Below are 12,017 nucleotides of genomic sequence, written 5' to 3' on the forward strand. Positions count from 1 at the left end.
AACTCTGTATCTTACCCAGTGCTGCACCTGTCCTCGGAGTGTTTGATGGGGACAGTGTAGAGGGAGCTTTACTCTGTATCTAATCCAGTGTTGTACATGTCCTGGGAGTGTTTGATGGGGTCAGTATAGAGGGAGCTTTACTGTGTATCTAACCCCGTGCTGTACATGTCCTGGGAGTGTTTGAAGGTGATGGTGTAGAGGGAGATTTACTCTGTATCTAACCCCGTGCTGTACCTGCCCTGGGAGTATTTGATGTGGACAGTGTAGAGGGAGATTTACTCTGTATCTAACCCCGTGCTGTACCTGCCCTGGGAGTATTTGATGTGGACAGTGTAGAGGGAGATTTACTCTGTATCTTACCCTGTGCTGTACCTGTCCTGGGAATGTTTGATGGGGACAGTATCGAGGGAGCTTTACTCTGTATCTAACCCCGTGCTGTACATGTCCTGGGAGTGTTTGATGGGGACGGTTTAGAGGGAGATTTACTCTGTATCTAACCCCGTGCTGTACCTGCCCTGGGAGTATTTGATGGGGACAGTGTAGAGGGAGATTTACTCTGTATCTAACCCCGTGCTGTACCTGTCCTGGGAGTGTTTGATGGGGACAGTGTAGAAGGAGGTTTACTCTGTAACTAACCCCGTGCTGTACCTGCCCTGGGAGTGTTTGATGGGGACAGTGTAGAGGGAGACTTACTCTGTATCTAACCCCTTGCTATACCTGCCCTGGCAGTGTTTGATGGGTATAGTGTTGAGGGAGATTGACTCCGTATCTAACCCTGTGCTGCACCTGTCCTGGGAGTGTTTGCTGGGGACAGTGTAGAGGGAGATTGACTCTCTATCTAACCTCTTGCTATACCTGCCCTGGGAGTGTTTGATGGGGATAGTGTTGAGGGAGCTTGACTCTCTATCTAACCCTGTGCCATACCATTTCTGGGTGTGTTTGATGACAACATTTTCACCCAGCACGGAAACATTCCACAAATAATGGCTCACAAATTGAACATGAGTTTTCTTGTTTTATTCTCCCTGGTCTGTTCTGATTCTCTGATAGATTCCTGATGTTTACCCTCCACATGAGAGGCAATCCTAATCCCATCTGCCAGTCCTGCTCCCAAACACAGCATCCGACTACAATAAGGAAAGTGATACAGGAGCGTCTCAGTGAGTGAGGCAGGTGAGTCTAGAGCCTGACCTGGGTGTATGTGAGTGACCCGGGTTAATCCGACACTCCAGGGACATTTTAGACAGTTTGAGTGCATCGCAGCTTTGCCAGAATGAGACCTGGATTCCAAGGGTTAAATTGCAAAGTGAGATTGCAGAAACTCGGGTTGTATTCCTTGAAATTTAGTAGCATCAGGGGTGACTTGATCAAATTGGCAAATCCTGAGAGGAACTTAGGGGGGAGATTAGGGGAATGTATGAGCTCTTGTCCTGAATAACAAGCTTCGTGGGGCATCTTATCGAATCCATTTTGAACACACCAGTATCCTTCTGTCACTACAGGTTACCTGTATGGTGCAAAGTTATTCTGATAATTTTCATCCCACAGAGTCATAATTTCTGTGATTCAGTGACTGAGTCAGAACTTCAAATAGTTCAGTTTCACTGTTTAAAGTAAGCAGTCACTTTTCTGTGGTGGTTTTTGAGATTGAGTTTGGGGCTCAGAATCTGTCAGTGGAAGGGAGTTTCTACAGAGATAGGAAATGGGATTGATGAATAAAGGTGCAGTATTTTGTTCACTGCATTAGTTTGTGTCTGTTAAGGGATGGTTAACCAATGTCGACAATTCAATTTCTTCAGACAAGTGAAAAACGCAAGAGAAATAGACAATATACAAACAGTGAAACAAACAGGCAACTGGATGAGGAAGGTTTCAATTCTCTGCATGTTTTAATGTGAATTCCTGAGCTAAAGATTGAAATAAACAGGAGTTTAAATCTCACACTGGGATGCCATACAATTAAATCCTGTTATCCTAAAATTAAAAATAAAAATCTACAATTAAAAATTTCTTGTACAGAGCGAAGGGAATTTGACTCTCTATCAAACCCCATCCTGTATTTGGGTTGGGAGTATTTGATGAACAGTGTAGTCAAAGCTTTAGTTTGAAACCATCTTCTGCAAAGAGCAATTGACGCAAAGTCTCTTGTTAATGTTTCAATCTGAGGCTGATAGATTTTTGTTAGGCAGAGGCCTAAAGAGATATGGAGTTAGATCAGAGATCAGCCAGGATCTCATTGAATGTCGCAAACAGGGTCTGGGGTGAAATGGAATCTTCCTCTTCCCATGTGCTATGATAAATATCCTTCCTTCAATCTCTGTCTCTCGATCACCCTCTCGATCTGTGTTTCTCTCTTCTTCTCACTCGCTCGTCTGTCTCTATCTCTCTCTCTCTTCCTCTCTCTCAGAATCTATATAAATTACACAAACGCTAGTCAGCCTATTAGGTTGGGTCACAGTGGCCACATTATGTCCCCAGAGCACTGAGACATTTCTGACAGCGTTACTCCTCAGGAATGTGACGTTGCTACTTTCAACGTGACAGAGACACAGCAATGGAGACACTGATCAAAAAATCATCCCCGAAACACCGCATTGTCCACGGGTTTCAGCTCATCACCACTCGCTGATTTGAAAAGATTTTCACCACATCCCCCCTTCATCCCTTTCCCAAAACCTTCACCCTGTCTCTCCCCCTGTCACCCATGTACCAATTTTTTGAATTTGACTCTGTATCGAACCCCATACTGTAATTGGTTTAGAAGTGATTCATGAACAGTGTAGTCAAAGCTTCGCTCTGAAATACTGGATTGAGGTTAAGGGCTGATTTGTTCAAACGCTTCAAGATAATAATGGAAATGAAGAGAGTGGATAACAGTGGTAAAGATGGAGTAGGGATCTCTCTCCATTTTAAAGATGGGGAAAAGGATATGTCACAGGATAATGCTTTTTTATACCCAGGCATGTTGAAAAATATTTTCTCCAGCTGATGAACTTTTAATTTGAACAATTTTTAATTTCAACTCGAATTCAAAGGTGAATGAGGCTTTTTAATCTCATAACCCAAGTATTGAGGGAGGGTTATCCTGTATCGACCCCCGTGCTGTACCTGACCTGGGAGCGTTTGATGGGGACAATTTAATAACATCTTTAATTCCTATCAAACCCTGCACTGTTGAATAACGGATGCAGATTCAGAAAAATCTGAGGTTTCATTTCTGTGTCACTTTCTCTATCTTGAAGCTTTCATTTGGAGTTGGAAATCTGTTTGTGGAAACGTGTGAAGAAAGTGCTTGCATTCACACATTCCTACACTGTGAAATGTAAGTTACCTTTGAAACAATAGGGTGTAGGGCCAGGTAATCTGAATGGATGACAGGTTTTTGATGATTAAAGAGTGCATTTTAATGATGTCCTTTGAAGGAGCCGTTTACGTTAAGTGTCCCAAGGCAATGAAATGCTTCAGAGGAAATGTCCCAAGACAATGAAAAGGTTCCCCAATGTCTGAATCACTTTCCAAGTCTTCAGAGACATGAAGGGGCAGAGATATTGTAAGATACAGATCATGAGATGCCAGAGAGTCACAGAACTGAAATTGTGGGGCCCTCTCCTGTTTCAGAATGTCAGTTTTAATGTTTTACTCTGTGAAACATGGTTAATGATAGAGAAAGCAGAAAGTTCCATTCCAATCTGTAACCTGTACATCAAATTCAAAAGAGATATGGACGCCTTAAGTGAATGGGTGAAATAGTGAAAGATGGATTTCATTGTATGCAAATGTGTGGCTGTTCAGTTTAATAAGGATTCTAGTCTACAAACACCAGGCAGCCATTTTAGGTTTGTTCACAGTGGCCATTTTATGTCCCCACAGCACTGGGATATTTATGACAGAGTTGACCCCTCTCTCATGTAACATTAGTATTTTAAACGTGACAGAGACACAGGTATGGAGATATCAATTCCCTGTGTATTCCCTGGAAAATTGATGGATCCGAGCTTTCAGTCCAGCACTTTGCTGTTGTGAATTTGAATTCTGAATTTAATAAAACTGAATCTGGAAGTAAAATCCCCTGGGATGGAATGATTCACATTCTTTCTGCTACTGCAAAGCCCTTGTCTCTGTCAGTAACTCTGGGTTTATTAACAGTTTAAGGTTAGAATGACACAAGTTTGCCATAAATCATCTCAGTCATACCTGTCCCAAAGCTATGATCGATATCAATCTTTCATCGTCTGCCTCTTCATCCCCTCTCACTCGGTGTCTCTCTCTTTAACATTCCCTCATTCTGCATCTTCTCTCTCTCCCTCTCTCAGATTCTGTAAGGAAAATCCCCAAACACCAGGCAGCCATTTTAGGTTTGTTCACAGAGGTCATTTTATGTCCCCACAGCACTGGGACATTTATGACAGAGTTGACTCCTCACGAATCGGACTTTAGGACTTTCAATGTGACAGAGGCACAGGTATCTCCCTTTAATTTAAAGATGGAGAAGGGATCTCCCCCCATTTACAAGATGGAGAAGGGATCGCCCTCCATTTTAAAGATGGAGAAGGGATCTCCCTCCATTTTAAAGATGGAGAAGTGATCTCCCTCCATTTTAAAGATTGAGAGTGGATCTCGCTCCATTTTAAAGATGGAAAATAGATCTTCCGTTTTAACAGTGGGGAAGTTATCTGCCTCCATTTTAAATATTGAGGTTGGATCTCGCTCCATTTTGTCATCTCCGTCTCTCCCTACAGCTTTTGCCTTCCCTCGACTCGTCTCTCTGATTATCTCTCTCACCCATCTATATTTTGGACACTCACTCCCTTCTCTCTGACTTTCTCTGTCACCCCATGCATTTTTCTTTCACTCAATCGCCTCTCTCTAACTCTGTCTCTTGCCCTTTCTCTCTCAGCCCATCTCACTGTCGCTATGTCCCTCTCCCTCTGTCTCTCACCCCATCCGTCTGCCCTTCACCCTCTCTGTCTCTCATTCTATCTCTCTGTCACTCTCTGACCCTCTCTCTATCGCCCCCGTCTCTCTCCCTATCACCACGTCTCTCTGTTACTCTCTCTCCCCCTCGCTCTGCCACTGTCTCTCTGTCACACAATCTCTCTCTTACTCTCTCTGCCATTGTCTCTCTGTCACACTCGTTCTCTCTCTTGCCTGTCGCTTTCTCCATCACTCTCTTTCTCACCTCGCCTTTCTCTGTCGCTCTCTCTCTCACTCCATCACCCTACCACTCTGTGCCTCTCTCTCTCTCTTGCTCGGTCTCTCTCTCTGTGTCGGCGAGTGTTGCCTCTCTTTCTCTATCTCAATTTCTCTCTCTCTCTCTCACTACATCAGTCTCCCCCTCTCCCCACCAACCCCAGCTCCATTTTGAGGAAAATTTGGGTGTGAAGCTGAAGGGAAAATATTTTCAGGGTTTCGGGGAAAGGGCGGATGAGTGAGACCAGTGAAACTTTCCTTGCAGAGTGTGGAAAGTAGATTGATGGGCTGAATGGCCTCCTTCTGTGTTGTAACCGTTCAGTGATACACACCCAGGTTAACATTTTTTATTCTCGAATAAGCTTCACTCTTTCCACCATTGTAGGTTCCAGCACTTCCACATCACAAGTTGGACAATTGATCTCCCTCCATTTTAAATACGGGAATGGATGTCCCTCCATTTTAAAGATGGGAATGGATCTCCCTCCATTTTAAAGACGGGAATGTATCTCCCTCCATTTTAAAGATGGGAATGGATCTCCCTCCATTTTAAAGACGGGAATGGATCTCCCTCCATTTTAAAGGTGGAGAAGGGATCTCCCTCCAGTTTAAAGATTGGGAAGGGATCTCCCTCCATTTTAAAGACGGAGAAGGGATCTCCCTCCATTTTAAAGATGGAGATGGGATCTCCCTCCATTTTAAAGATGGGAATTGATCTCCCTCCATTTTAAAGACAGGAATGGATCTCCCTCTATTTTAAAGATGGGAATGGATCTCTCTCAATTTAAAAGATGGAGAAGGGAACGCCCTCTAGTTTAAAGATGGAGAAGGGATCTCCCTCCATTTTAAAAATGGAGAAGGTATCTTCCTCCATTTTAAAGATAGAGCAATGATCTCCCTACATTTTAAAGATGGAGAAGAGATCTAACGCCATTTTAAAGATGGAGAAGGGATCTCCCTCCATTTTAAAGATGGGAATTGATCTCCCTTCATTTTAAAGACAGGAATGGATCTCCCTCCATTTTAAAGTTGGAGTAGGGATCTCCCTCCATTTTCAAGATTGGAAATGGATCTCTCTCCATTTAAAAGATGGAGAAGGAAAATCCCTCTATTTTAAAGATGGAGAAGGGATCTCCCTCCATTTTAAAGATGGAGAAAGGATCTCCCTCCATTTTAAAGATGGAGAAGGTATCTTCGTCCATTTTAAAGATAGAAAAATGATCTCCCTACATTTTAAAGATGGAGAAATGATCTCCCTCAATTTTAAAGGTGGAGAAGGGACCTCCCTCTATTTTGAAGATGGAGAAAGTATCTCCCTCCATTTTAAAGATGGAGAAGTGATCTCCCTCCATTTTAAAGATGGAGAAGGGATCTCCCTCCATTTTAAAATGGAGAAGGGATCTCCGTCCATTTTAAAGTTGGAGAAGGGATCTCCCTCCATTTTAAAGATGGGGAAGGGATCTCCCTCCATTTTAAAGATGTAGAATGGATCTCCTTCCGTTTTAACAGTGGAGAAGTTATCTGTCTCCATTTTAAATATTGAGGATAGATCTCGTTCCATTTTGTCAGCTATCTCTCTCCCTACCGCTTTTGCCTTGTCTCTCTGATTCTCTCTCTCACCCCATCTCTATTTCGGACACTCACTCCCCTCTCTCTGCCTCTCTCTGTCACCCCATCCATTTTCCTTTCACTCATTCGCCTCTCTTTATCTGTGTCTCTCGCCCTCTCTCAATTTCTCTCTCAGCCCATCTCACTGTTGCTATGTCGCTCTCTCTCTCTCTATTTCGCCCCATCTCTCTGCCCTTCACCCTCTCTGTCTCTCATTCTATTTCTCTGTCGCTCTCTGAACCTCCCTCTATCACCCCCGTCTCCATTTCTCCTGCACCAATGGATATGCGTGATGGGCGGAGCAGGAGGGAACCTTCGCTCCAACCCAGTCCGGTGTGTCCTGACAAAGGAAGCAGGACAAGGCCCTTTCCATTGTGCCATCATCAATGGGCCAAGATCACTCCCCCCTCCATTGTGCATTCTCAGGGCCCTCCACTCTTTGTTAATACGTCATCTGGGGACTAGATCCTGTCCCCATTCCCATTGGGCAGTCGGAGGACCCAGCCCTCCAATTAATCCATCAACAAGCCGACCAGGTCCATCCCCCTGCTTACAATCCGCGACAGTTCTCACCCTTTCTATTATGCAGTCGTTATGAAGAACAGTCCCTCCCCCTGTTCATTGTGTCTGTTTCTATCTATGCACGTCTGTGCCTGTGTGTCTGTCTATATTTGTGTGTGTCTGTTTAGGTGTGTGTCTGAGCATTTTTGACTGTGTGTCCCTGTGTGTGTGTGTGTGTTTGTGTGTGTGTGTGTGTGTGTGTGTGTATGTGTGTGTGACTTTGTGTTTGTGTCTGTCCTGTGTGTGTGTGCCTGTGTGGCTGTCAGGGGCTCTCAATTCCAGACTCTGCTAAGGTTCTTCATTTCTGATACTGTGGTTTCTAACTCGCTGCTGTATGATGTTGGTGAGTGTCTCTCGGTGTCACACTCGCCTCTTCTCTCTGTCATGCACACTCACACTTTCCCGCTCTCTCTGCGAACACAATCACATTCACCCCCTCTCTCTGTCACACAAACTCACATTCTCCCCTCTCTCTGTCACACACACTCACACTCTCCCCCTCTTTCTGTCACACACATTCACACTCTCCCCCTCTCTCTGTCACACACAAACACTGTCTCCCCATCTCTCTGTCACATACACTTTAAACCCTCCCTCTGATAGACATTCATACCCTCCTCGCTTTCTGTGTCAAGTGCTCAACTCTCTCCCTCTCTCTGTGACACACACACTAACACTCTGCACCTCTCTCTGTCATGCAAAATCACACTCACCCCCGATCTCTGTCAGACACACTCACACTTCCCCCCCCCTCTCTCTGTCGTACATAATCACACTCCCCCCCCCCCCCCTCTCTGTCACAGACAAGCACACTCTTCCCATCTCTCTGTCACACGCAGTCTAAACCCTCCCTCTGGTACACATTCATACCCTCCCCACTTTCTGTGACAAGCGCTCAAACTCTCTCCCGTCTCTGTCACACACACATTCACACTCTCTCCCGCTCACTGTCTCACACACACATTCACACCCTCTCCTGCTCTCTCTGACTAGCACACAGACTCTCCCGCTCTCTGTCACACTCAATCATACTCATGCCCGCTCTCTGTGACAAGCACACACACTCTCTCCCCCTCTCTTTCACACACTCACAATCTCCCCTTCTCTCTTTCATACACACTCACGCTCTCCCCCTCTCTTTGACAAGCAATCACAATCTCTCCCTCTCTGACACACACACGCACACTCATTCCCTCTCTCTGTCACACGCACACACACACACACTCTCTCCCTTTCTCTGTCACAACTTCAATATTTCCCCAATTCTCTACTTCTGAATTATCTCTTTGCACTATTCCGTCCCTTACAAATTCTCATATATACCATTTGGACCAGGTAAATGGACCACTTCAGTGTGTTGCAAAAAGAATTGGATTGGAAGGGATACCAGAACCTCTTTGTTCAGTGGCTGGAATCAATGTCAGTCTCCATGGATCCTTCCGAAACTGTTAAGAAGGGAGCCTCCTCAATGTGTTAGATCATTGTGTCAGCGCAATCTTCAGCCCTTACTAACAGGGATCTACAGTTCCAAGAGAGGAGGAGACGATATAATTGGGACAGTGAAAGTTGAAGGCTTTGCAGTAGTGAAAGAGGGGGAATGGGGCCCGTCGCTCTGGTGTCAGTGAGAGGCAAGGCCTGTTGCAATGGATGCAGAGCAGGACATTCCTCCTTGCTCTGCTGGCAGAGGGGGGAGCGGAGCTTTTGTGTCTGGTAATAAGGTGGGGAGGGTCCTCGCACTATGGGGACAGAGCAAAGCTAGTGCCTGTGTTCATGGTCACTGGACTGGCCACGGCCTAATCCCAATGCTGGTTTGAGCTCTTTCCCTCTAGTGCCCTTAAATATTGGAGCCTAGATGAGGAGGGCGGTGGACTGGCGGGGTTAAATGCCACCAACCTCCTGCAGGGAAATAAGAACAAGAAGAGGGAAAACATACCAGGTAGACTGGGGCGAGCTTGCTCCTACTACAGATTCGCTGTGGAGAGTAAGATATACCAGGAAGATCGAGGGACGGGGTGTGTGAGATATAAAGATAAATGTAACAAAAAAATAACTATATTGCTTGTGGTTTCAAAGTATTTTTTTGGGGGGGAAATAATCAGTGTGAGAATTTTTTTTTTGAAACACATGCAAATTTTTGCAAGATGCATTGTGCAGATTTAAGCATTGAAAATGTATTGAAGGGGAATTACAGAATAGAGCAAAGTTTACCTACTGCCATTCTGAATGGGATTAGACCCTGATAACTCTAGCAAATGTGCACATAGCAGTCTGAAATCACCCCCAACGAGTATCTCCGGCCAGTATCTCCAATGGGGAATGAGGAGGGAGTTCATGTCCATGGTCAGGTGGTAAAAGAATGAATGCACCACCGGAGTGAACTGTGCACCCAGCTGCAAACTCCAATCCCTTACAATATTGTTCGATATTCACAGTTACTCAATCTGTTTCCAGATGCAATCGTGCAATAACCGAACTTCTCCGAGACTGGGAGAGAGCAGATCCTGTAGTGGCGGTGAGTGGCCAGCAGATGGTGGGGTTGTATCACTTTAATCTCAAGTCAGTAAACGGGTTTGAGAAGAGGCTTCTACCCTGGGAGCTGAGAATGTGGAATCAACTCAGCACTCACACACCCATCCAGACAAAGAGAGGCGGAAATGTTACAGATAATGCAGCCATTCCATTAAAAAAGGAACTTCTTAAAATGTTCAGGTGAAGCATTCAAGAATTTATTGAGCACAAAATTCAATTAATAACAATTACACACAAAGTATTAAAAGAATCAGATTTACCATCAGAGCGGATTATCAGAGACTCAAGCGTGTTCCAGTTGTAAGCTCAGTATTCAGCCACTGAAACCCTTGCAATTGGAATGCTGCTGGCATTCTGCCCCTTTATTGATGCCTTTCTAATGGAGAGATTTCCTTGTCTGATTGTCCATCAATGGAAGCCCTGCTTGCTGACCTGTGCAGTTTGAGAGATGTTCTTACACACAGAGAGTGTGAGAGAAGAGAAGAGAAGGGGAGAGAGAGAAAGACAGGGAAAGAGTGGCAGAGAGGCAGAATATTAAAGCCCCGCAGAATGAGGGAGAGCAACATAGAAATGGACAGTGTCTGAGGGAAAGATCAAGAGAGAACGCCAGAGCGAAGAATAGCGAGGGAGACATACACTGATGGGGGACAGAGGTTAAGAGAGAGAAAACAGGAAGCAGGAGTGAACGAAGAAGAGAGAGGGTGAGAATTAGATTGAGGGAGCGAGAGGGATATTGAGAGAGAGAGGAGTATTGAGAGAAAAGGAGAGAGAGAGAGACGGCGCAATGGGGGAGACACAGCGAAAGAGGCAGAGAGGGCGAGAGATAAGTAGTGACACAGAGATTGGTGCACAGAGGGAAAGACCGAGGGGCAGAGCGAGACAGAAACACGGAAAGAGGCAGAGAGAAACACAAAGCGAGGGAGAAAGAGAGAAGGTGAAAGGGAGATATAGAAAGAAAGGGATAGAGAAATAGATGGGGAGAGGTGCAGAGATAAAGAGAGTGAAGAATTCTGATGGGGACAACTGGGAAGATTGAAGGGGAAACAAGTCACAAAGTCTCGGGGTCGGTGTCAGTCTTAAGTTGAGGCACAGTGAGGTTGTGAGGTGGCCTCAGAAGCTCTGAAAATCATCACTCCCCTGCTTCACCTGCCTACTGCGTATAAACTAACACAGGGAGAGTGGTGGTGGAAATTTAACCGTGACCAACATCTTCCATAACAGGTCCGCTTCCACAACCAGGGCCATGGGAGCCGTTTATAACGTTAACACCATAATTCAACAATGAAAATGAGGGGACTCTGCTATGAGGAGAGATAGAGTAGCATGGCATAATATTCCCCCGAGTATAGAGTGAATGATGCACACATTGAAAGATATAACCCTTTCTCCTGAGTTGGACAGTGCTGATGTTCCTTAGAAAAGACATGTTCAAGATTTCATGACGGTCAAAACCATCATCCTGATTCTTTCTTCTTGTTCCACAGTATTGTTATGTCCCTTGTATTTTATGATTACTTGACCGTTTAAAAAATATTGATTGATGTGATATTCATGGTGCTTGCAAAATCAGCGTTTGTTGCACATCCCAAATTGCCCTTGAGCTGAACGTTTTGTTAGACTGTTTCAGTGACCAGTTAAGACTCAACAACATTGCTGTGGACTTGGAGTCACTTGTCGGCCCCATAACGACAGCAGATTTCTTTCTCTAGAGGACATTTCTGAACAACATGGGTTTTCCAGTCCTGACAACATCCTTGTAAATCTCCTCTGTTCCCTCCCTAGTGCTATTACAACCTTTCGGTAATGATGTGACCAGAACTGCACATCGACTGATCAATCAAGTCACTCGATGCCCCCTTCTTAACCAGATTTTTAAACAGGTCTGCTACTTTAGCGAACTGCAGTCATTCTCCTCAATGCCCCTCACTTCCTCTACACCTCTCATTATGCTGCCATTTGCCTTGTAAACATTTCCCTTCTTTGACTTCCCGAGGAGCTTCACCTCAAACTTCACTGGATTTCATTGTATTCGTCACTTTTCTGCCCATCTGCCCAGTCCATTGATATCTTCCCCAGGTCTACAAAAATCCTCCCCACTATCTACCATGCTGCCCATGTTTATTTTTGTG

The sequence above is a fragment of the Carcharodon carcharias genome, assembly GCF_017639515.1.
Source record: "Carcharodon carcharias isolate sCarCar2 chromosome 40 unlocalized genomic scaffold, sCarCar2.pri SUPER_40_unloc_2, whole genome shotgun sequence".
NCBI lineage: Eukaryota > Metazoa > Chordata > Chondrichthyes > Lamniformes > Lamnidae > Carcharodon > Carcharodon carcharias.